General features: G+C 39.3%; 1 pseudogene; it reads left to right on the top strand.

Moving 5' to 3' along the window:
• Positions 1-18525: 18525 nt before the first annotated feature.
• On the top strand, positions 18526-18985 carry LOC143545673 (putative calcium-binding protein CML23; annotated as a pseudogene).
• The last annotated feature ends 8563 nt before the right edge of the window (positions 18986-27548 follow it).

Below are 27548 nucleotides of genomic sequence, written 5' to 3'. Positions count from 1 at the left end.
TTGAGTTAACGTTGAATTTAGACCGAGTTAACAAATTGGACGAAATTGGCAACAGTTTTGAAACATCGAGGATCTATTTGCGAAAAAAAATATTTTTAGACGAAATTCGCAAACGTGACCAAACTTCAGGGACGATTTTGGCACTGTATGTAACATTCGTTACTTTTCAAACCCGAAAACCCGACCCACTTTAAATTTTTTGGTTTTGTTTATTGATATATATATATATACACACATATATAAAAAGTTTCGTTGTGTGTATTTCATGCGTTGTTTTTAATTGTATTTGGATTTGTATTCGCGTTTGTTAAATCAACCTACTTCGTCGTTTCATTTTATTTCGTGTTTAACGATTATTATTAATATAATATTCACGAGGATTCATGTTTATCAATCGTTCGTTTTTCTATTTGTTTGTTCAATTAACAAAACTCCGGGTTCTTGACGTTTAATCAATTCGCAAACTTTAACGGGTTAAATACGTAAATATCCAAATATATAACCTTATTACATTATTTATAATATCATTAAAGTTCAAGGTTTAAAATGAAAATGCATTATTATTCTTTTTGTTTTAAAGAAACTTGAAAGTTGAGGGACCGGCGTCGTCATTTACCCAAAGTAATAACAATTTTACAAAAAAACAACCCAACCCCCCTCCCAGCCGAACCCGTTTTCCCGTTTAAATTCCGGCCGCTGGAAAAGCCTAAAACTTGTTTTTAAATTTCCGTTTGACCCATTTGTTTGGTTTAACGACCTCAGACTTTGATTATAAACGTTATTCAATGTATTAATTTCATTATAACGTATTAACCGTAGGTTTAATTCCGCAATACTCGCCGGAAAACATGTGCAATCACAATAACAACCATTAAACGATTTACGTTGCAATTAGACCTATAAATAGGATCCAAGTATTCAACTAAACTTGCTCACACCTTCAATTCATCTTAATACCCCTCTCTATATCACGATTTAATTCGTCAAAGTCCGAGATTCCGGTCACCGTCATTTACCACCTTCCGGGCACCATACGAGGTAATTGATTTATGGTTTTAGATGGTGCCAGCATACTAATCGAAACCCCTAACCTAATTAGACCAAACATTGAATGGATTAACTAAATTGAAAGCTAGAGTTTTGATAATAAAGATGATCCAGCTTGTTCATATATATAAAATCGGTTTCATAGTTTAACTTGAACGAATTCTTGGTTTAACGGTTAATTTGCTTGTGTGCCAACGACCGGACTCGAGTTATAAACCCCGGGTCAGCTTTTATTTTTTGTTAAGGAAACTATAATCTGTTATAATAAGTTAATATAGATCAAACCTTTTATTTTTTGTTAAGAAAACTATAATCTGTTATAATAAGTTAATATAGATCAAACCTTAAACGAATGTGTTAATTAGCTCAATTGGGTATTACAGTCCACTTTCAATGATCAAACCTCGGTTTGAAACCTGGGTCAAGCATTTTTTTTTTTAAACAACTATGTTATGTTATTATTATCAATATATATATATACATAATAAATCATTTTTTTAAAATCATAATTAAATTATAAAAATAAGTTTAAATTAAATAAAGATTATAAAAAAATTAAGTATAAAATATATTTCACCATTTTCGCTTAAAAACCGAACTTCCACTCTCGTAATACGTTAATTAAAAAATCGCTAAAGATCCATATCGTAACATTTAAAATATTAAAACCCATCTCCGTTAACACGTTAAATAAATATCTAACTTATAATTATTAATTCTAGAATACCAAACATGTTAACTTTGCATCTTCGTCAATAACTAATAGTATTATAACATTAATCACGTTTCCGTTAAAATATAAATATTAAAATAGTAATTAAAATCTATAAAACTAGTAAAATAATTCCTAAATTTTCAATATAAGCTTATACAATATTTAACCCCGTCAGATTATCAATTGAGTCTCGTTTTTATTTTTCGTTGTTAGTGTAAATTGCTCTTTTGGACTTTTGTGACGCTTTCGGTTTCCTTTGCCATTCTCAATCTTTTCGACAATATCGGATTTCTTTATCACATCAACTTATAAGGTGAGTTTTCATAACCCCTTTTACTTTTACACGTTTTGGGATGTAGCACGTCCAAACTTAGTTTTCTTGTGTCAAACTAAAATTCACATGCGTGTCTTATATGTATTTGTTTTGAATCATATCGCTTGTAAACTGTGTGATTATGTGCTAGTTGTTTACTGTTTTTATTGGTGGATACATGTACTCATAGCGGGAGGGTCCGACGGGACGTACCTGCGCCGTCCATTTGTTAATGGCGGTATCATACACATACTCATAGCGGGAGGGTCCGACGGGGCGTACCTGCGCCATCCATTTTTAAATGGCGGTATCATTATTCTATACTCCAAGTAGCGCGACGAACGGGGGTTCCTTAGTAGATTTGACTTTTGTCAAGCGAACGGGAATATTATGTATTTACTTTTCTTTGCTTTATGATTTAGGCAATACATCTTGACATGTGAATTTTACACTTTTCATATTATATATATATGCAAAAAACTATATGAATTCTTACCAACATTATTGTTGACAAAATATACTATTTTCAACGTGCTGCAGGTTGAGGTTTAAGGATCGAAGAATAGAATAGTTGGACTATTAGGTTACAAGAGACGAAAATTCAAAGTTTATTGTATTAATATTTGATTGTGTATTTGTGGTGTATTGAAATGAATTAAATATAATTATTGTCGCTTAAATAGCGTTACGAGCTTATGAGTGATCTGTACGTCACACACGGGCGTATTCCGCTTTAGCCGGGGTGTTACACTGTAGACGTGTAATAAAGAAAGAGTGAAAAGATATGTCTACCCCTAAGTTAACGATTCAATTTAATGGAGTTAGTGATTTGGATGGAATTGGCAAGAATTGAGAAACGTGAAGGGTCTATATGCAAAAAATAAACTTTTTGGACTAAATTCGCATTATTTGCCAAACCACAAGGACGAATATGGCACTTTACTCTTATTAAAATTAAGTTGTATGTTTTGTTTGTTCTGTCCACTTTGGGATAGTACCGGTTCCGGTTATAGATTTTTTATTTTTATTTTTTCTATTATTTTTTTTTATCTTAGTACCAAATGGAATGAACTGATAAGGGAAGTAAATGTATGCAGGCCGGCTTAGAGGAGCAAAAAAACCTGGATCCGGAACCGGTTTTTTTTATACCCGGGTTTTTAATACTTGAACCCATATTCGACCCTACCTGTAGAGTGCGGATAGGGTATGCATTTCAGTACCAAAACCCGTACACGAACCGGGCCCGATTTGTACCCGGTAATACCCGAAAATCGGAACCAGTTCCATATCTGGAACCGGGTTTTTCCAATACCCGAAATCGGATTTTTCAAATACCCGATCTATACCCGATAAATACCTGAAAAATATCCGATAAATACCCTAAAAAGTGCAATTCCGTTAAAAAATCCAATCTATACCCGAAAAATACTCGGAAAAAACCTGAAAAAACCCGAAAATAGGGTTTTTTCAATACTTGAAAATAGAGTATTCAAATACCTGGTTCTATACCTGAACCCGAACCCGATACATAGGGTATGGTTTTTCTCTCCCGGACCCGAACCCGATTCCATACCCGAACCCGTGTATTTAAAAACCCCGATTTGTTCACCTCTGGGCCGGCTTATCTATAAAAAAAAGTGTGGGTTTGGGCTTTTAGGCTTCATTTAAGGGCCCATTTACTTTCAATGCTTTTAAATCACATGATTTGTATTTTATATAGTAACATAATCTAACTTCTTTAAAAGAACATCAATATAAATATTGATGTTAATCGTTCTAGACATGGCCGATAACCACTCCGGAACGCCCACAGGATGAAGCTTCAGCTCAACAATGGAAATATATTGGGCGATCGTTAAGCATATCACAATTGACAAGAAAAGAATTCGTTCTTTTGCATTAATCGTTAGTCCAAAAAAAAGGTAAAGGAAAATTAAAAAAATATATATGTTTCTGAGTGTATGATGTAAAAGACTTGATTGTAGTTTTATAAAATTGTATATTTCTTCAACATTTTGATATTAATAAACTGAAATGATTGGTACTCCGTGTGAAATTGATAAATCATTTCAAGCAAGATATAAAGAACCAAGGTGAAAATATAGGTTGACCATAAATATAGTTCAACAAAACATACAAGTGAATCTTGAGCATCTCATCATCTCGGTGCATCCTTTGTTTCTCGCTCTTATCAAACAATCTACTTGACAGTACTTTGAGTATGCTTGGTGACTTGCTCGGTTGTCTGCATATGAACAAGTACGAATATCGGCATATTATCAGCTTGTCTAGAATTTCCTTGACAAAACTTCAAACGAACGACCAATTATGAGCTTTGGTGCATTTCAGTCAGTCTCCTTTCTTTGATTCTGACGCAGTCAAACTTTTGAATGCTACATCTAGCACATATCCTACCATTCAAAATCTTGAACATCTTATCAGCAATTTCTTCGAAACATAGAGCATTTTAAATCGTTCCTCTTCCCATTGCACCATGCGAGACTCAACCGAACAACTGACAAGTCACCTAGTCTCAAACGTGTGATAACTCTAAGAGCTCAACTAGCTTTCTTGGGCAAACTATCGTCGCTCCAAACTCTTTAAGACCTGCTATTTTTGCTCAGGTTTGTTTTAGTATGTTTGTTTCTAAATCTTAGAACACGATTTCTTTCACATTTTTTGTATCAAATGGAATTAAACATTTAAACTTATGAACTCATCAATAGTATTGTTTTAGTTTTATTCCTCAGTTTGCTCTAAAAATAGCTGAAAATGAATAAAAAGTCATGCCCAATAACCAATCCGGCACGCCCACCCGTTGAGGGTTCTGCCCATAAGACAAATAATTATTCACGGGAAGCATATGAAACAGTAATAACTAGTTTTTTAAAATTTCTTTGAATATTTTGTAATTAAAAATGGAAAAAACTAAGATGATTTAGGAGACTGAAGAGTAAGAAATTTGAAATGATAATCTTGAGCTCTTGACGTTAATTGTTTGAAAATAAAACCAAATATTATGAGTTAGTCTATCTTAACTACTACATCGTGGATTATTTAGAGAGCTCGGAATGATGTGGTTTTTGTCTCACAAATCGACTCCAAGGAGTAATGTTTGATTCAATTGTGCCAGGTTCTTTCTTTGTGGTTCTCGTCTCGTAATTGTAAATTTCGTTTGAATTAGATAATGTGTCTTAAAAACCCATTACTTATTATGTAGTTTTGGTTTTGTCTCCGGTTAGGATTTTCTAACCGGGTGTGTGGTTTTTTTCAATCAAGCTTGCCTTTTAAAAACAAAAATAGCTGAATCCGTTTCTAGAAGAAGTTAGCATTCATATGATTAATGGAAGCCAATTAATCAGAATACATACGATAATCATTCAATAATGATATGAATAGTCAAATAAGTAAACTTTATAATGCACTAAAAATAGTAAATACTATCATACACATGCTTAAAGTCAAATCTGATTGAGTTGTCAAGGATATTAACAAAACATGTCCGTCATATTCATTGGAGGGGCTATTTTACCTAGAGCATAACTCCAAGTAAACGTAACTCCGAGTAAAATAGACCCTCTAATGATTAGAGCAATTTGATGCATAGTTGTTAAGTTTAGCACCGATGCAGATTAAGGTGGCACATTCAAACAACAAAAATAGATAACAAAAATTGAAATCCGAATTAAATAATGTCACAGACTATATCTTTTAATTTTATAATTTGTTTATTTACCTTCCATAGATGTTTTTGCCTATTATGCTTTGCTTCATTGAATATGTGTAATGCTTTGCTGTTTTATAGGCTATTGGCCAATTCATTTGTGTGTTGATAAATACTTAGACAAGTTTGGGCCGGGTACACCATATGAGTATTTTTAATTTTAATAAACTAACGAGTATACATGAAATTGACGGGTTTGTCTGATACACGATAAGTACCAGACGGGCTTTGAACAATACGCTATAATCAGATATAAGTTTTAGATTACCTAACTCCACCCTAAGTTTGATCCATTGTTGTCCTTGTGTACAAGCTAACACAATATTCTTGTGACTTTGAACAAAACATAGTCGAGAGAATATCGAAAAGTAAAATAGGCGTTTTCTTCATTTTAAGCCTGTCGATTTCATTTGTCTAGGTATTTCTACTTGACAGTACTTTGAGTATGCTTGGTGACTTGCTCGGTTGTCTGCATATGAACAAGTACGAATATCGGCATATTATCTATTTTGTGGATCTTTTGACCTTTCAGTGGATGCCCATGTGTATTTTCAATGATCATTTTCATCATTGTGGATCCTGGATGGCCTAATCTGTCATGCCATAAGTTTATGATACCAGAATCGCAACAATTTTCTTTGACTGCCATATGTGCTTGAGGCACATTTATATATGTATAATGCAAACCAGAATGGAGCATTGGCAATTTTTCCAATATTTGATCTTTGCTTATGATATGCAAATATTTTTCATTACTAACAGTCCTTGACTGAGTATCATATCCATTATGATATATGTTTCTGAAACTCAACAAATTTCTTGTTGATTTTGGGGAAAATAAAGCATTTTCTATTTTGAGCTTTGTACCATTTGGTAATGCTAAATTAGCTTTTCCCACTCCTTCTATCAAGTTTGTAGGACCTGATATTGTATTGATGATCCCTTTTGTTGGTTTCAGTTCATAAAAATATTTTTTAGATCTAAGTATAGTATGCGTGGCTCCACTATCCGCTGTACATATATCTTCTTCATTTGTTTGATCTTGTGCTCCGGTGATTTTCATTTTAAATCTTGAAAAATATTAAGAGAAAAAAATAAGTGTATAACGAAGACATATGATATTTTAATAAGAACTTTAATTGAAACACAAGTAGTACATGGAAGAGAAACTACATAATTAAAGATAATGAGAACACACTTAATAATTGCATCTAATTATAGTAGTCAAGCAACTTTGTTTCAAAGTTCCATCCCAAAGTCTTCAACACTCAGCTCAGCATTGATATTATTAAAGTTATCAACATGGTTCACTTCTTTCTCTTTTCCTTTTAGAGAGGCTTGGTACAGTTCACACAGATGTGGAGCTGTGCGACAAGCCTTTGCCCAGTGGTTTGTATCTAAAACATGAAGTGCCATTGTTTTCGGACCTACCAGCTTCATTCCATTTATTTTGGTGGTTGGAATTGGTATTGTGTGGGACATGATAATTATTGGCTCTCTGGTTACGACCACGACCACGACCACGACCGTAAGAGTTATTGTTCCATTTGAATAGATGCTTACGATCATTAAAATGCCTTTTGTCAAAATGACCACGTCCACGTCCACGGCCTCGTCCTCGACTTTGTTCCCATTTATGATCAGAATTTTTATGAGAACTTTTGTGAGAAACATGTGCTTCTGGTATTGCTAATGAACCTGTGGGACGAGATTGATGATTTTTCATCAATAATTCATTATTTTTCTTAGCTACTGTGACATCTGCCCCGATCCGACCCGACCCAGGTACCCGTTTCTCCGATCCGATCTCTTTCTTTTATGATTTAATATTTATACTTATATTTTACTTTTAATAATAATATATATTTTCCTTCCCGCCTCTTTCTCTCTCTTTCTTTCCGCCGTCCCGTCCCTCTCCTTCTCTCTTTCCGCCTTCTTTTCCCTCTTGTCGCTGTCCCGCCCTTACGCCTTGTTTCCCTCTTTTTCTTCTAACTCTTTGCTTGTCCTTTGTTCCTTCCCGCCTAAGGTTGTCTGCGCAGCTCCACGCGCCAGACCCCTTACAAGGAATCCTGCGTGAAGACCATCTGTTACAGCGATACGCGAGACGAACTCTTCTCGCAGCGCGCTAAGAATCGTAGTTCATCCCTCGACGCGCGAAGAATTATAGTTCTTCCCGCGGCGCGCTAGGAATTTTAGTTCCTCCCGCGGCGCGCTAAGAAATGTGATTCTTCCCGCGGCGCGCTTAGAAATGTAGTTCTTTCCGCGACGCGTTAAGGTTGGTTCTGTCTGCCTTCGCGCTCGCGCTCTCTTGACCTTCTGTGTCTGCCTTCGCTCTCGCGCGTGCGCTCGAGCTTTCTCGCGCTGAACCCTTTGAGTTTTCTTCTGTTTAATCTAGCCGTTTGCTTTTGTGTTGTCTTATCTTTTGTGCTGTTGACCTAATCTGCTTTATGTCTGAAAAGTTACTTTCGGCGCAGCATGCGCACCAACCCCATTGGTTGGCAGAAAAAGTGACTGACATTATCTTTTGAGATCTGCTTTTTCCATGCTTGACCAGTACCTTTTTCTGAACTGCCCATGCCTTTTTACTGTTCCCTGTCAGCCTTTTTCTCTTTTTCCCTGCTGCCATATCTTTTGATATCTTTTGCTTTTGGAATCTTTTGCTTTTTGAGATCTTTTCCCCTTTTTCTAGGGATTGTGTTCCCTAGGGTTTCTCTATAAATAATAGTATTATTTTTCCTAACACTACACACACAAACACTTAATCTCTCCTGTTCTCCTTGCTCTCTCTGCCGCCTCCCTCTCTGCCTCCGTCTTCCTCCCTGTTCTGTCCTGCTTTTCCGGTAATATATATATATTATATATAATAATTTACTTATTAATTATGCTAACTTATAATCAAGACTTAAAACAGATCGTTAAAACAATAATCTTTAATTATAGGTTAACTTGTGCTTGTTTAAAGTTGGTTCTTGCTTTATCTTACACCGCATCGTTTATCATGTGAGTAATCTCGTACCTAATCCCTTTTTGCTTTTAATGTTTTGGGATGTTCATGTGTTCATACAAACTTAGAGTCTTAAACTTGTTTATGAACTTTAGTCGCGCAGTATCCCATGTGTTGAGGACGTTTACTTGGCTGTTTATTTGTATGTGTGTATCATTAACCGCTTTGTTCGGCCTATTCCGCAGTTTTCATGGATCCATTAGATGAACACGGGAGACCTATCGTTTACGGTTTTCTTTGTTTACACTTGCACAGATGTTTTCTCGTTTTTGTGCTCAATTGGGAGCACGGATTGAACTATGAACTATGAGCTATGATCTATCTAGGCTTGATCACAATCTGATTGCACCCTTGTTAAACACCAGACATACACGTGTTGCGCGCAGATTTATTGTTATCTATTATTATCTATTAAACTTGATTTCTCACCAACACGCAAGTGTTTGACGTTTATTTTAACACATGTTCAGGTTTGCAGTAGCTGTTTTGGAGCTTGTGGACACGTAGGAAGTTTTCTTTATTTTGGACCTAGATTAAAATGTGTCAAGACAAGTTTTTGCTGTTCGAATATTATGATTTATAATATATTGATTTATGATGATTTATGTTATCTGCGTTTACTCTGCGCGTGCGCGAATGAATGTATTTATTAAATATTGACACCCAATAGTGTCACGAGTAATGAAACAATATGTGGCGCCCCGATGTATAATCCGCCTTTGGTCGGGGTGTTACAGATTGGTATCAGAGCTCGTTGACTTTAGGATAGGTGGTTACACGTAACGGCCTAGAATACCTAAGAGTCCCTTCTCGCGCATGAGAGAAATCTCATGTTTGCGCGCTTATTGTTAATTACTAGTTATTTATGAATATGCTCGCGCTTGCGCAGTATGTGATCTTATGTTTTATTTCGCGATATTTCGATTTTTGATTGAATTTCGATTTTTATTGATTTTTCTTACATATTCGTTTGTTGGATTTGAAAATCCGAAAAGTCATGGTGATACATGAATAGTTGATTTTCAATTTCCATTTACGATTATGTTCTGAGGTTGGAGACTTGAAAAGTCATGGTGATACATGAATTGTCAGCCTCCAATACTCATTTTCTTGTATATTCTATATTGAAGATTGAAAAGTCATGGTGATACATGAATCGTCAATCTCCAATACTCGTTTACTCGTATATTTTAAATTGGGAATTCGGAAAGTCATGGTGATACATGAATTGTCGATTCTTGATTCGAATTTGTTACCTTTATTAAGTCTGCATCTAGGGTCATTTATTTTACTTTAACTTTTGACAGTAACTGACTCCGCGAAACCAAGCTTTTCGAGGTTATACTTTGCGCTAAAACCAAGATATTAACTAAAATTAAAACTTTTATAGAATGCCTCCGCTATCAGCTCGCCATCTCAAGAAGAAAGAAGTCGCGCGCAGACGCTCGCAGCAACGTTCCCAGGAAATGGCCGCCGCAATAGCCCAAGCTTTGAGCCAAAACAATACCAACACCTCTGGTTACAACATTAAATCCTTTAACGCGGGTAACCCTCCAAAGTTCACAGGTCTTGAAGGAGCCACCGTGATGCTCCAGTGGCTTGAGAAAATAGAAAACACTTTCCTCCACACCCAATGCCCCTCAGACAGACGAACCCTATATGCTTCCAGTGTCCTGGAATCTAGAGCGCTTACATGGTGGAATGGAGTAGCTCATGCGCGTGGCGCAGAAGCTGCTTCTAGCATGCTCTGGGAGGAATTCAAGGAAATTCTGACGCGAGAATTCTGCCCTCCCAACGAAGTTAAGCGCCTGGAGGAAGAATTTTGGAATCTTAAGCAATACAGTGGCGAAGCGCGCGAGTACGCGACGCGTTTCCATGAACTAAGTTTGCTGGTCCCTCACCTTGTTACCCCTTCCCGCCGAGCCATAGAGAAATTCCTTGGGTGTCTCCCCATGGAAATTCAAGATTCTGTATGGGCCAGAAACCCAGCAACCCTCTCTGACGCCATCGAGTTGGCCGCTGTGCTCAGCGACAACCATGTCAGAGCAGGAACCCTGTTCCTGCGGGGAACTGAGAAGACCAAACCCACCAAGACCGCCCCTGAACCAGCAGAAACCAAACCAGAACCCTCAAACCGTAACAACCTCAAGCGCAGGCGCAAAGCCTATGCGCTTACCAACCCGCCCATTGTCCAGCAACCCATCTACCAACCTCCAGTTTACGCGCCTAACCCACTGTCAGCCTACCCAACACCTCCTGTAGTCCATAACTATGCCTTAACCAATCCCGCACTCCCTGCCCCGCCACTTAAGAAACCTTACACAGGAAACCAACCCTTTTGCCCAACCTGTAGACTTCACCACCCAACCCAAACCCCGTGTCGACAATGTAACCGATGTGGCCGCGTTGGTCACTCTGCCGAATACTGTAGAGTCCCTCTCGCCAACCCAATTGCGCCAACACCACCAGTCTACCCGCAGAACCCACAACCAACCTACCAAAACCCACGACCCAGATCGTGCTTTAACTGCGGTGATCCCAGTCATTTCCGGAACGCGTGCCCAAGGCTACAAGTTCAGATTACGCAAGCGAATCCGGTGAACCAGATTTCAAACCAAGTGACGCGTGGACGAGCTTTTAACATAACCGCGCACCAAGCGCAAGCGAATAATGACGTAGTTAATGGTACATTTTTGCTTAACGGATTTTATGCTTCTATACTTTTTGATACTGACGCCGATCGAAGTTTTATCTCTCGCGCCTTCGAGCAGAAGCTTGCGCGACCGCGCAACGATTTAAAAGAGAATTTTTCAGTTGAATTGGCTAATGGCGAAACTGTTTTAATTAACTCTGTGATTAAAAATTGCACGCTTAACCTTAACAAAAACGATTTTCTGATCGACCTCATCCCCATGCCTCTTGGGAGCTTTGATGTTATTATTGGTATGGACTGGCTTACGCATAATCGCGCCGAAGTTATTTGTGCCAAGAAGATGATTCGCATACCTCGAGAAAATGGTGATCTTCACATCTACGGCGAAAAACCCTCCAGTGGTCTTAAGCTTATGTCTTGCGCCGAAGCCCGAAGGCTCATGCGGAAAAGGTGTATTGCATTCTTAGCCCATGTGGTTAAACCTGCTGAAGAAAAGAAGAAGCTTCGCGATATCCCCGTTGTGCGTGATTTTCCTGAAGTTTTTCCTGATGATCTTCCTGGTATCCCTCCCGCTCGTGAAGTCGAGTTCCATATTGATCTTGTCCCTGGTGCTTCCCCCGTAGCTAAATCTCCTTACCGTCTTGCGCCCGCTGAGATGCAAGAATTGGCAAGCCAACTTCAAGAGTTGACTGCTAAAGGATTCATCCGCCCTAGCTCTTCGCCCTGGGGTGCTCCGGTGTTGTTCGTTAAAAAGAAAGATGGATCGTTTCGCATGTGTATTGATTACCGCGAGTTGAACAAACTCACCATTAAAAACCGGTATCCCTTACCGCGTATTGACGACCTCTTTGATCAACTCCAAGGTGCCTCTTGTTTCTCGAAGATCGATCTCCGCTCTGGCTATCACCAGTTGCGCATCCGCGATGAAGATGTTCCGAAGACTGCTTTTCGAACTCGTTATGGCCATTTTGAATTCTTGGTCATGTCCTTCGGTCTAACCAACGCACCCGCCGTTTTCATGGATCTAATGAATCGGGTGTGTAGGCCTTTCTTGGATAAATTCGTGATCGTGTTTATCGATGATGTTCTGGTGTATTCTAAGACCAAGGCCGAGCATGAGCAACATCTCCGATTGGTATTGCAAAAGCTTAGAGCTGAGCAACTCTATGCTAAGCTTTCCAAGTGTGAATTCTGGTCTGATGAAGTACAGTTTCTTGGTCATGTTGTTAACAAGATGGGTATTCATGTCGACCCATCCAAAATTGAAGCAATCAAGAACTGGATTACGCCATCCTCTCCTTCTGAGATCCGTTCCTTTCTGGGCTTAGCTGGTTATTACCGGCGCTTCATTTCGAACTTCTCGAAGATCGCTTTGCCTTTAACAGCTCTAACGCACAAAGGTAAACCGTATATTTGGGGCTCGAAGAAAGAAGAAGCCTTTCTGACGCTCAAGCGTTTGTTGTGTGAAGCTCCTGTCCTTGCGCTACCCGAGGGTAATGAAGATTTTGTCGTGTATTGCGATGCATCCAACCAAGGTCTCGGTTGTGTTCTTATGCAACGAGGCAAGGTTATCGCTTACGCATCAAGGCAACTCAAGGTTCATGAAAAGAATTATACAACTCACGATCTCGAGCTTGGTGCAGTCGTATTTGCCTTGAAGATCTGGAGACACTACCTTTATGGTACTAAGTGTATCCTCTACACCGACCATAAAAGCCTTCAGCATATCTTTGATCAAAAGGAACTTAACATGAGACAACGCCGATGGAACGAACTCATCAGCGATTACGATTGTGAGATCCGGTATCATCCTGGTAAGGCTAATGTGGTAGCCGATGCGCTCAGCCGAAAACCCTGCCAACTTAACTGTATCTTGCCGCGCACCCAGCTTCACTTCGCGCCGATCCAAAGCAACCTTGAATCGCGTATTCGTGACGCGCAGCGCGCATCCATCAGTAATGGTAACCTTCGCGCCGAGTTAGCGTGTGGCGCGGAAGCGCATTTTGTCCCTAATCTGAGTGGAATTCTCTGCTATCTCAATCGCATCTGGATTCCCTTTGATGAGAATCTTCGCGCTGATATCCTGAGTGAAGCGCACAAATCTCGGTATTCTATTCATCCTGGCGCTGATAAGATGTACAAGGATTTGCGCATTACTTATTGGTGGCCCGGTATGAAAAAGGATATTGCTGTGTTCGTAGCTAGATGTCTGACTTGTTCTAAAGTGAAAGCTGAACACCAACGCCCATCTGGTTTGCTCGAACAACCAGAAATTCCTACGTGGAAATGGGAATGTGTAGCGATGGACTTTATTACCAAGTTACCTTTGACAACAAGCAAACATGATAGCATTTGGGTAATAGTGGATCGTTTGACTAAGTCTGCTCACTTTCTGCCCATTCGTGAAAACTACCGTGTTGAGCAGCTCGCGCAGCTTTATGTCAAGGAAATTGTCTGCCGCCATGGTACTCCTTTGAGCATCATATCCGATCGCGATGGCCGTTTTATATCTCGCTTTTGGAAATCTCTCCAATCTGCGCTAGGAACTCGCTTGGACATGAGTACGGCATATCATCCTCAGACTGACGGTCAGTCTGAGCGAACTATTCAAACTCTTGAGGATATGCTCCGATCTTGTGTTCTTGATTTTGGAGGTAATTGGGATTCACACCTGCCTTTGATTGAGTTCTCTTATAATAACAGCTATCATTCCAGTATTGGTATGGCCCCATTTGAAGCACTTTACGGTCGTAAGTGCCGCTCCCCGATTTGTTGGAGCGAAGTGGGAGAAGCTCAAATCACAGGACCCGAACTTGTTCAAGAGACAACTGATAAAATCGCCAAGATCCGTGATCATCTGCTGACTGCCAGAAGCTGACAGAAGAGTTACGCAGATCGTAGGCGGAAGCCTCTCGAATTTCAAGTTGGTGATCTTGTTCTCCTCAAAGTGTCGCCTTGGAAAGGTGTTGTCCGCTTTGGGAAGAAAGGTAAGCTTGCTCCTCGATATGTTGGACCATTTAAGATTCTCGCGCGTGTAGGAAAAGTTGCCTACAGACTTGACCTGCCGCCCGCGCTCAGTAATGTGCATCCAACGTTCCATGTATCCAATCTCAAGAAGTGTTTAGCCGACGAGAACCTTCACATACCACTTGATGAAGTTCAAGTTGACGAATCTATGCATTTCGTTGAGAAGCCTGTTGAGATTATGGATCGCGAGGTAAAGCAAACCAAGCGCAGTCGTATCCCTATCGTGAAAGTTCGCTGGGAGTCCAAGCGCGGAGCCGAGTTTACATGGGAAAGGGAAGATCAAATGAAGATCAAGTACCCGCACCTGTTCTCTGCGCAACCTACTTCGAGATAAATTTCGGGACGAAATTTCTTAAAGTAGGGGAGACTGTGACATCTGCCCCGATCCGACCCGACCCAGGTACCCGTTTCTCCGATCCGATCTCTTTCTTTTATGATTTAATATTTATACTTATATTTTACTTTTAATAATAATATATATTTTCCTTCCCGCCTCTTTCTCTCTCTTTCTTTCCGCCGTCCCGTCCCTCTCCTTCTCTCTTTCCGCCTTCTTTTCCCTCTTGTCGCCGTCCCGCCCTTACGCCTTGTTTCCCTCTTTTTCTTCTAACTCTTTGCTTGTCCTTTGTTCCTTCCCGCCTAAGGTTGTCTGCGCAGCTCCACGCGCCAGACCCCTTACAAGGAATCCTGCGTGAAGACCATCTGTTACAGCGATACGCGAGACGAACTCTTCTCGCAGCGCGCTAAGAATCGTAGTTCATCCCTCGACGCGCGAAGAATTATAGTTCTTCCCGCGGCGCGCTAGGAATTTTAGTTCCTCCCGCGGCGCGCTAAGAAATGTGATTCTTCCCGCGGCGCGCTTAGAAATGTAGTTCTTTCCGCGACGCGTTAAGGTTGGTTCTGTCTGCCTTCGCGCTCGCGCTCTCTTGACCTTCTGTGTCTGCCTTCGCTCTCGCGCGTGCGCTCGAGCTTTCTCGCGCTGAACCCTTTGAGTTTTCTTCTGTTTAATCTAGCCGTTTGCTTTTGTGTTGTCTTATCTTTTGTGCTGTTGACCTAATCTGCTTTATGTCTGAAAAGTTACTTTCGGCGCAGCATGCGCACCAACCCCATTGGTTGGCAGAAAAAGTGACTGACATTATCTTTTGAGATCTGCTTTTTCCATGCTTGACCAGTACCTTTTTCTGAACTGCCCATGCCTTTTTACTGTTCCCTGTCAGCCTTTTTCTCTTTTTCCCTGCTGCCATATCTTTTGATATCTTTTGCTTTTGGAATCTTTTGCTTTTTGAGATCTTTTCCCCTTTTTCTAGGGATTGTGTTCCCTAGGGTTTCTCTATAAATAATAGTATTATTTTTCCTAACACTACACACACAAACACTTAATCTCTCCTGTTCTCCTTGCTCTCTCTGCCGCCTCCCTCTCTGCCTCCGTCTTCCTCCCTGTTCTGTCCTGCTTTTCCGGTAATATATATATATTATATATAATAATTTACTTATTAATTATGCTAACTTATAATCAAGACTTAAAACAGATCGTTAAAACAATAATCTTTAATTATAGGTTAACTTGTGCTTGTTTAAAGTTGGTTCTTGCTTTATCTTACACCGCATCGTTTATCATGTGAGTAATCTCGTACCTAATCCCTTTTTGCTTTTAATGTTTTGGGATGTTCATGTGTTCATACAAACTTAGAGTCTTAAACTTGTTTATGAACTTTAGTCGCGCAGTATCCCATGTGTTGAGGACGTTTACTTGGCTGTTTATTTGTATGTGTGTATCATTAACCGCTTTGTTCGGCCTATTCCGCAGTTTTCATGGATCCATTAGATGAACACGGGAGACCTATCGTTTACGGTTTTCTTTGTTTACACTTGCACAGATGTTTTCTCGTTTTTGTGCTCAATTGGGAGCACGGATTGAACTATGAACTATGAGCTATGATCTATCTAGGCTTGATCACAATCTGATTGCACCCTTGTTAAACACCAGACATACACGTGTTGCGCGCAGATTTATTGTTATCTATTATTATCTATTAAACTTGATTTCTCACCAACACGCAAGTGTTTGACGTTTATTTTAACACATGTTCAGGTTTGCAGTAGCTGTTTTGGAGCTTGTGGACACGTAGGAAGTTTTCTTTATTTTGGACCTAGATTAAAATGTGTCAAGACAAGTTTTTGCTGTTCGAATATTATGATTTATAATATATTGATTTATGATGATTTATGTTATCTGCGTTTACTCTGCGCGTGCGCGAATGAATGTATTTATTAAATATTGACACCCAATAGTGTCACGAGTAATGAAACAATATGTGGCGCCCTGATGTATAATCCGCCTTTGGTCGGGGTGTTACAGCTACAAGGTGTAATGCATTTAGATCAGAGTATCTCTTAAAATTCTGCAAACGATAATGTGTTTGCAAGTTTATATTTGATGCATGAAACGTGGAGAAAGTTTTCTCTAACTTTTCTTCCTCTGTTACGGGATACCCACAAAATTCTAGCTTTGAACAAATTCGGTATAAAGCAGAGGTGTAATCATTTACCCTCTTAAAATCTTGGAACCTAAGACTGTTCCATTCATCTCTAGAAGTAGGAAGTAAAACTTCCTTTAGATGACTGAATCTGCTTTTCAAATCTTCCCATATCATATATGGATTATCATAATTAAAATACTCATGCTGTAGCAATTCATCAATATGTTTATGGATGAAAACATCAGCTCTTGCTTTATCCTGGTCAGAGCAATCATTGTATTCTTGGATTGCGTCTAACACATCCATAGATTTTAAATGTCTTTTGACATTTGCTGTCCAAGACATATAATTTTCTCCAGAAATGTTGAGTGCTGGGAATTCGAGTTTTGCTATATTTGACATTTTGTTGCTAAACATAATAGAGCAAATAATAAGATAAATATTAGAATCCATATATATCAATCAACAATGAGATACAATACATTGGTAGAGCTATAAACATATAAAAGAAAAAGAACATGCCGAACTCTTCAGATGGGAGATTAAAAATTAGAATGAGAAGTAGTATAAGCATTATAGTGACCAACATCAAAACCGGGTGAATCATTTTGAGAATTTTATCTTGTATAAATTTAATAAGAAGAATGTTTGTTGTAAATGAAATGGGGTTAATGATTGGTTATTTATAGTGGAGGTTTATAACCCATTTATAACGGTTATATTACCGTTTATAACGGTAATATTACCGTTTGTGTGTGTGTGTGTATATATAATATATAATATTAATTATTTTAAAGTAAGATAATAAATAAGATATTAAATACAGTTTATTTTATAAAATATATATATATAATTAGTATGTACAATAATAAGAATAGAATTGTCAGTGTAAATAAATCTAACTTCTAAAATAGTTATCAAATTTTAATAACAATGTTTATACACATTATTGCTATTACTCAGTATATTAGTTAGTATATGTATATGCATAGATATATATCTAATGTACATAATTAAAGAAGTGTTTATGATGTTTATGTAGATACCTTTGTGTCTATTACCTTTCTTGATTAGGATATAAGCGGCTCGTGCTGATAACGTGTTATAATATTAGCCCAAACTTTAACAAGCTTATAATATATGAACTTCAAGAAACAAGGAAATATAAGAATATGAGAATTTTACTGGATATAAACCTTCGTTCAAATCATTCTATTTATAATACAAAAACTACTGTTCAAAGGTACTATTTAAGGAGACAAACATGTATTATTGCTTTGAAAGAAATGGTCATCAAAAAGCGTCGGTGGATTCATATTTGAAAAAGTGGTCATCCAAAAAAAGCGTCGGTGATTCATAATACAAACAATATTATAATCCAAAAAGCAGTTATTATTGTAGAAGACGCGTATATAATAATAAATAGGTGTAATTAACTGTCACTCCACCGCGTGATTCCAATTCCAAAACGCGTTTTCCGTTTCCATTCCATATATAACATCCGCCGAAGCCCAACTTCCTTCTAAAATATAACCTAACCACCAGAAGATATTTTAACCCTAACAATGGCCAAAACCACTAATTCTACAGGCAACACGAACGACTTCGAGAAAGTGTTCCACAAATTCGACGTCAACGGCGACGGTAAGATCTCCATCTCCGAGCTCGGCTCCATCCTCGGCGCACTCGGCTCGGCCACGCCGGAGGACGAGCTGAAGGTTGTGATGAACGAGATTGACACCGATAGAGACGGATTCATTGACTTGCAGGAGTTTATTGAGTTTCAGAAGCGAGGATGTAACGCTGCCGACGGTCGCTGCGGTGAATAAGGAGCTGCGTGAGGCGTTTGATTTGTACGATCAGGATAAGAACGGTAAGATCTCGGCTAATGAGTTGCATTCGGTATTGAAGAGCTTAGGTGAGAAGTGTTCGTTGAAGAATTGTAAGAAGATGATTAAGTCGGTTGATGTTGACGGTGACGGCTGCGTTAACTTCGAAGAGTTCAAGAAGATGATGAGCAAATAGTACCTTCAGGTTATTGACTGTGCATAACGTTTCGTCGTTAATTCTCGTTAATCAGGTAGCTTCTAGTTCTTCGTTAAAGTTAGATGTGTGACTGCAGTAATCCTGCTTATATTCTAATTCATAAATCATAAATCGTTCCAAGAACATTAATTCACAAAATTATTATGGCAGATTTAACATATCGTGTAACTGATTTCATCCGTAAGAGTAATAATTTGGCAGCATCATCGTTCCGGTGAATTTGTTGCCAAATTTAACTTTTCACGGTAGGTTTTTTACTGGTGAATCTGTTTCAAATCTCCAATGACTTGAAGAATAATGGTATAATGTGTAATTTTTAAACATTAAATCTGTAGGTTTTCGATCACTTTTTTAGTTTTATTTTGTATTTTTGGTGAATGGATTCAGTTTTTTTTTTAACTTTCTCTAGTTGGAGTCTGGTCAATTATTGTTGGTGACACGTGGCTGTTAGTTTATTGGAGGGTATGTAACTGATCACGAGAAGTTGGTTGGCTTCCGAACTAACTCTCTCTTGTTGAGTCATGACCGGTTTAAATGTTTTAGCCATAAGGCATAAGTTATGTTAGTTGGTTTTGGTTTCTTCCTATAAGATAATGTAGGTGACCAATAAGACTTTTTGGTACCTAGCTTTTAAAACGTTTAAATCAATGAAAAACCGACATATCATCAGATCATGTGATTTTTCAAGATCATATTAACTACTTGATCGGAACTTTGAGCAAAATTTAAAGTAACGTAGATTATAAGATCTAGATATATAAAGTAAATCACCTGAAGTGATGACGAGAATTCATATTCACAAGATTACAAATACTTATCACATTGTAACGACTTTGAAATGTTTAAACCAATAGAAAACTGAAATATTATAAGTGATTTTCTAGATCTTATCATCTATGTGATTCAAAATTTTGCAAACAAAATACCTATTATCTTGTGATTCCATACTTCATATAGTTAAAAGAAGGTAGGTGGAACGGTTTTAAAATTAGATCGATAGAAGACCAACAACTCATCGAATCATCTTATTTTTAGATCTTATCAACTAAGTGATTCGAATTTTTACAAAATAATGACTTATCACGTCTCATGATTTCTTACTTTTACTTCAAATAATAAATGAATCAACTTTGAAATATTTAAACCAATAGAATAATGTGATTATCTAGATCTTTATCTACTTGATTTAAAAACACTCATAATAAGAAGGCATAAAAACACAAAAAAAAACATGCATAGTAAAATCACACTCAATAAAAACATCAAAAAACATTGTTACATCATCGTCACCTTTTACATTTACTTAATTTTTTAATTATCTTTTTTTTTCTAATTTACCACCTATCCCCCACTTGGGCCACCACCATCAAATGAGTCATGACCGGTTTAAATGTTTTAGCCATAAGTTATTTAGTTGGTTTTGGTTTTGGTTTTGGTTTTTTCCTATAAGATAATGTATGTGACCAATAAGACTTTTTGATACTGTGCCTTTAAAATCTTTAAACCAACAAAAAACTGACACATCATCAAATCTTGTGATTTTTCAAGATCATATTGACTACTTGATCGGAACTTTTAGCAAAATTTAAAGTAAAATAGATTTTAAGATCTAGATATATAAAATAATCACATGAAGTGATGACAAGAACCCATGTTCACAAGATTACAAATACTTATCACATCATAACGATTTTGAAATGTTTAAACCAATAGAAGACCGAAACATTGTCAACTCAAGTGATTTTCTAGATCTTATAATCTAATGTGATTCAAAGTTTTACAACAAAATACCTATCATCCTGTGATTCCATACTTAATAGTTAAAGAATGTAGGTGGAACGGTTTTAAAATCCACACATAAGCCCACCACACATAAGTCCATTATTGGAGGATATGTAACTGATCACGAGAAGTTGGTTGGCTTCCGAACTAACTTTCTCTTGTTGAGTCATGACCGGTTTAAATGTTTTAGCCATAAGTTCTGTTAGTTGGTTTTGGTTTCTTCCTATAAGGTAATGTAGGTGACCAATAAGACTTTTTGATACCGCGCTTTTAAATGTTTAAACCAAGGAAAAACCGACACATCATTAAATCATGTGATTTTTCAAGATCATATTAACTAGACAAACAAGATGATAGCATCATTGTCGAGAAAATTCACTTGGTTCATTATATTATGTGGGAGAGTTTATTATTTTTCGAATATTAAAAAATGTAAGGTGAAGAATTAGAACTTGTGATACATTTAGGTGACAAGACAATCATAGAGGAACAATAATATATATCCCCGACTCTCTACCTTCTGCCTTGACTTACATCAAGGTTCTTAATTAAATAAAACTTTATTAACAATTCAATGAAAATTACTGTAACCACATTTAACACATTAAGAACTTATAATAAAAGAAAAATAAACAACGTTTGGACAAGCTTGAGTAGCCGTAATGGGATTAAACAATTAATAGATAGGTAATTGTAGGTCCTAGATAATGGATCTCACAACTTGCTCGGATCAATCCATGTTGTTAGTTAACGGAAATCACTAACAACACTTGGATCTTAGTTTGCAAACACACAAAGAGAGAAAAAGATGAAGCTTTATAAGAAATTATATATGGATAAATAGGTGAAAGTGACCCTTTATAGGGTTCCCATTTTTCCAATGTTTTCATTTTATAGGCCCAAGTGGGCTTTTATCGTACAAAATAAACGTATTGAGTATATAATAAACCGACTATAAGCAAACTGAAAGACATAAACTGTGACAACTGCCCAATCCGACCCGACCCAGCAACCCTCTCTGACGCCATCGAGTTGGTCGCTGAGCACAGCGGCCAACTCGATGGCGTCAGAGAGGGTTGCTGGGTTCCTGGCCCATACAGAATCTTGAATTTCCATGGGGAGACCCCCAAGAAACTTCTCGATGGCTCGGCGGGAAGGGGTAACTAGGTAACATTTACGTCTAACCACCTATCCTAAAGTCACGGAGCTCTGATACCAATCTGTAACACCCCGACCGATGGCGGATTATACATCGGGGCGCCACGTATTGTTTCATTACTCGTGACACTATTTGGGTGTCAATATTTAATAAATGCATTTTCATTGCGCACGCGCAGAACACAAATCGTAAAGTAACATAAATCATATCATAACTTAAAATATTCAAATAACATAATTCGTCTTGTTACATTTTAATCTAGGTCCAAAGAAAAAGAAAACATCCTACGTGTCCTTGAGATTCCCAAAAGCAGCTACAGCAAACCTGAACATGTGTTAAAATAAAACGTCAACACTTGCGTGTCGGTGAGAAATCAAGTTTAATAGATATAAATAGATAATAACAAACACTGCGCGCAACATGTGCTTAACTGGGGTTTAACATAGGGTGTAATCAGATTGTGATCAAGCCTAAATAGATCATAGCTCATAGTTCAATCCGTGCTCCCAATCGAGCACAAAAACAAATAATCATACGTGCATGTGTAAACAAAACAAGAAAACCGTAAACGATAGGTCTCCCGTGTTCATCTAATGGATCCATGAAAACTTCGGAATAGGCCGAACAAAGCGGTTAATGATTCACACATACAAATAAACAGCCAAGTAAACGTCCATAACACATGGGGTTTTGCGCACATAAATTTCATAAACAAGTTTAAGACTCAAGTTGTACGAACACATGAACATCCCAAAACGTTAAAAATAAAAGGGGATTAAGTACGAGATTACTCACCTGAAAACGGTGCGTTGAAAGATAATGCAAGAATCAAATTTTTAAACAAGCACAAGTTAACCTATAAATAAGAGGTTATTGGTTTAACGATTGGTTTTTATGTCTTGAATATATGCAGTAAGTATCGATTTTTGTTAGTTAAACAAATTAAAACAAAATATATATATTTATGTTTACCGAGATTCTGGGCATAACAGAAGAGAAGACGGAGGCAAAGAGAGGAGTGGCGCTGCTGAGGAACTACGGCAGAGAGTAAAGGGAGAGAGATTTGGGGAGTGTTTAAGTGTAGTGTGTGTGGTGTTAATAAACAAGAAATTAGCTTAATTTATAGGAAAACCCAAGGGAACACAATCCCTTGAAAGGGGAAAAGATCTTAACAAATCAAGCAAAAGATATTAAAAAGCACAAGAAACCAAAAGCAAAAGATATCAAAAGATATGCCGGCAGCTGCAGGGGATGGGGAAAAGCTGACAGGTTACAGATCAAAGCATGGGAGGTGTCAGATAAAACACTGTTCAAGACATGCAAAAGAAGATTTCAAAAGATTATGTCAGTCACTTTTTCTGTCAACCAATAGGATTTGGTGCGCATGCTGCGCCGAAAGTGGCTTTTCGGACAGATGTCGGAACTGACCTACAGTGCTCTTACAAAAGATAAGATATTTCAAAAACATACAGGCTGACTTAAACAGAAGAAAAGACTTAAGGTCTAGCGCGAGAAGACTCGAGCGCGCGCGAGGGCGGAGGCAGACAGAGAACAATTCTTAGCGCGCCGCGGGAAGAACTATAATCCTTAGCGCGTCGCGGGAAGAACTACAATCCTTAGCGCGTCGCGGGAAAAACTACAATTCTTAGCGCGCCGCGGGAAGAACTATAATCCTTAGCGCGCCGCGGGAAGAACTACCATTCTTAGCGCGCTGTGGGAACAGTTCGCCTCGCGTATCGCAGGAACAGTTGGTCTTCGCGCAGGCTTCCTTGTAATGAGTCTGGCGCGTGGAGCTGCGCAGACATTCTTAGGCGGGAAGAACCAAAGGACAAGCAAAGAGTTAAGAGAAAAAGGGTTTCAAGGCTTAAGGGTTAAGCAGAGGGGCGGGACGGCGACAAGAGAGAAAAAGGGAGGCGGGACGGCGACAAGAGAGAAAAGGGAGGCGGGACGGCGACAAGAGAGAAAAGGGAGGCGGGACGGCGACAAGAGATAAAAGGGCGGGACGGCAGAAAGGAATTATTATTATTAGTAAGTAATATAAAAGTATATATATATATGATTTATTTAATGTTAATTTACAAAGATTAATAATCAAATTTTAAATTATAAAAAAAATCGGATTCGAAAACGGGTACCTGACCAAGTCTGCCCACTTTCTGCCCATTCGTGAAACCTACCGTGTTGAACAACTTGCGCATCTTTATGTTAAAGAAATTGTTTGCCGTCATGGTACTCCCTTGAGCATCATATCCGATCGCGATGGCCGTTTTATATCTCGCTTTTGGAAATCCCTCCAAACTGCGTTAGGAACTCGTTTGGACATGAGTACTGCATATCATCCTCAGACTGACGGACAGTCTGAGCGAACCATCCAAACCCTTGAGGATATGCTTCGATCTTGTGTTCTTGATTTTGGAGGCAATTGGGATTCACACCTACCCCTGATCGAGTTCTCTTATAATAACAGCTATCATTCCAGCATCGGTATGGCCCCATTTGAAGCACTTTACGGTCGAAAGTGCCGCTCGCCGATTTGTTGGAACGAAGTGGGTGAAGTTCAAATCACAGGACCCGAACTAGTTCAAGAGACAACCGATAAAATCGCCAAGATCCGTGATCATCTGATGACTGCCAGAAGCCGACAGAAGAGTTACGCAGATCGCAGGCGGAAGCCTCTCGAATTTCTAGTTGGTGATCTTGTTCTCCTCAAAGTGTCGCCCTGGAAGGGTGTTGTCCGCTTTGGGAAGAAAGGTAAGCTTGCACCTCGTTATGTTGGTCCATTCAAGATTCTTGCGAGGGTGGGAAAAGTTGCCTAAAAACTGGACCTGCCGCCCGCGCTCAGCAATGTGCATCCAACTTTCCATGTATCCAATCTCAAGAAATGTTTAGCTGACGAGAACCTCCACATACCACTTGATGAAGTTCAAGTTGATGAGTCTATGCATTTCGTTGAGAAGCCTGTTGAGATTATGGATCGCGAAGTAAAGCAAACCAAGCGCAGTCGCATCCCTATTGTCAAAGTTCGTTGGCAGTCCAAGCGCGGAGCCGAGTTCACTTGGGAAAGGGAAGATCAAATGAAGATCAAGTACCCGCACCTTTTCTCTGCGCATCCTACTTCGAGATAAATTTCGGGACGAAATTTCTTAAAGTAGGGGAGACTGTGACAACTGCCCAATCCGACCCGACCCAGCAACCCTCTCTGACGCCATCGAGTTGGCCGCTGTGCTCAGCGACAACCATGTCAGGGCAGGAACCCTGTTCCTGCGGGGAGCCGAGAAGACCAAACTTACCAAGACTGTCCCAGAACCAATAGAAACCAAGACTAGAACCCATAACCTTTTGGTTAGATGTCATACCCTTTTACCATTAGATCAAGTTAGTGGTTTCAAGGCTTAAGGGTTAAGCAGAGGGGCGGGACGGCGACAAGAGAGAAAAAGGGAGGCGGGACGGCGACAAGAGAGAAAAGGGAAGCGGGACGGCGACAAGAGAGAAAAGGGCGGGACGGCGGAAAGGAATTATTATTATTAGTAAGTAATATAAAAGTAAATTATTAAAAGATAAGATGAATTCAGAAGCAATATATATATAGCAGACAGAATTCCAGTGTCTAATGGGGACCCTACAATGGATTTCATTTTATATCTATCTATCCTACAAACATATCAAGAAAAAGAATAATGGATGGGTCCTTGGATTTATTTGTGACTTTGAGGAGTCGTATGAGATGAAAATCTCATGTACGGTTTTGCAATAGGGATGGGAACAGTGATGTTATCATCTACTATGATTATCTAACAGTTCAAGTACAGTTGATATAGTTGAAGCGCAGTCAAAATATGGTTTTTGGGGATGGAATTTGTGGCGTCAATTTTATATTACTTACTAATAATAATAATTCCTTTCCGCCGTCCCGCCCTTTTCTCTCTTGTCGCCGTCCCGCCTCCCTTTTCTCTCTTGTCGCCGTCCCGCCTCCCTTTTTCTCTCTTGTCGCCGTCCCGCCCCTCTGCTTAACCCTTAAGCCTTGAAACCACTAACTTGATCTAATGGTAAAAGGGTATGACATCTAACCAAAAGGTTATGGGTTCTAGTCTTGGTTTCTATTGGTTCTGGGACAGTCTTGGTGAGTTTGGTCTTCTCGGCTCCCCGCATGAACAGGGTTCCTGCCCTGACATGGTTGTCGCTGAGCACAGCGGCCAACTCGATGGCGTCAGAGAGGGTTGCTGGGTTCCTGGCCCATACAGAATCTTGAATTTCCATGGGGAGACCCCCAAGAAACTTCTCGATGGCTCGGCGGGAAGGGGTAACTAGGTGTGGGACAAGCAAACTTAGTTCGTGGAAGCGCATAGCGTACTCGCGCGCTTCGCCACTGTACTGCTTCAAGTTCCAAAATTCCTCCTCAAGGCGCTTTATTTCGTTGGGAGGGCAGAATTCTCTAGTCAAAAGTTCCTTGAATTCCTCCCAGAGCATGCTAGAAGCAGCCTCTGCGCCACGCGCGTGAGCTACTCCGTTCCACCAAGTAAGCGCCCTTGATTCTAGGACACTTGAGGCGTATAAGGTTCGTCGGTCTGGAGGGCATTGGGTATGGAGGAAGGTGTTCTCAATTTTCTCGTGCCATTGGAGCATTACGGTGGCTCCTTCAAGCCCTGTGAATTTCGGAGGGTTACCCGCATTAAAAGATTTAATATTGTATCCGGAGGGGTTGGTATTATTTTGGTTTAAGGCTTGGGCTATTGCGGCGGCCATTTCCTGGGACCGACCCGACCCAGGTACCCGTTTTCGAATCCGATTCTTTTTATAATTTAAAATTTGATTATTAATCTTTGTAAATTAACATTAAATAAATCATATATATATATACTTTTATATTACTTACTAATAATAATAATTCCTTTCCGCCGTCCCGCCCTTTTCTCTCTTGTCGCCGTCCCGCCTCCCTTTTCTCTCTTGTCGCCGTCCCGCCTCCCTTTTTCTCTCTTGTCGCCGTCCCGCCCCTCTGCTTAACCCTTAAGCCTTGAAACCCTTTTTCTCTTAACTCTTTGCTTGTCCTTTGGTTCTTCCCGCCTAAGGATGTCTTCGCAGCTCCACGCGCCAGACTCCTTACAAGGAAGCCTGCGCGAAGACCAACTGTTCCTGCGATACGCGAGGCGAACTGTTCCCACAGCGCGCTAAGAATGGTAGTTCTTCCCGCGGCGCACTAAGGATTATAGTTCTTCCCGCGGCGCGCTAAGAATTGTAGTTCTTCCCGCGACGCGCTAAGGATTGTAGTTCTTCCCGCGGCGCGCTAAGAATTGTTCTCTGTCTGCCTCCGTCCTCGCGCGCGCTCGAGTCTTCTCGCGCTAGACCTTAAGTCTTTTCTTCTGTTTAAGTCAGCCTGTATGTTTTTGAAATATCTTATCTTTTGTAAGAGCACTGTAGGTCAGTTCCGACATCTGTCCGAAAAGCCACTTTCGGCGCAGCATGCGCACCAAATCCTATTGGTTGACAGAAAAAGTGACTGACATAATCTTTTGAAATCTTCTTTTGCATGTCTTGAACAGTGTTTTATCTGACACCTCCCATGCTTTGATCTGTAACCTGTCAGCTTTTCCCCATCCCCTGCAG

The sequence above is a fragment of the Bidens hawaiensis genome, unplaced genomic scaffold, assembly GCF_021521415.1.
Source record: "Bidens hawaiensis isolate Kalapana, Puna unplaced genomic scaffold, B.hawaiensis_p1.1 tig00000904_1, whole genome shotgun sequence".
NCBI classification, from domain to species: Eukaryota; Viridiplantae; Streptophyta; class Magnoliopsida; order Asterales; family Asteraceae; genus Bidens; species Bidens hawaiensis.
Note: the sequence above shows the minus strand (reverse complement) of the source record. Positions and strands in the feature narration are given on the sequence as shown.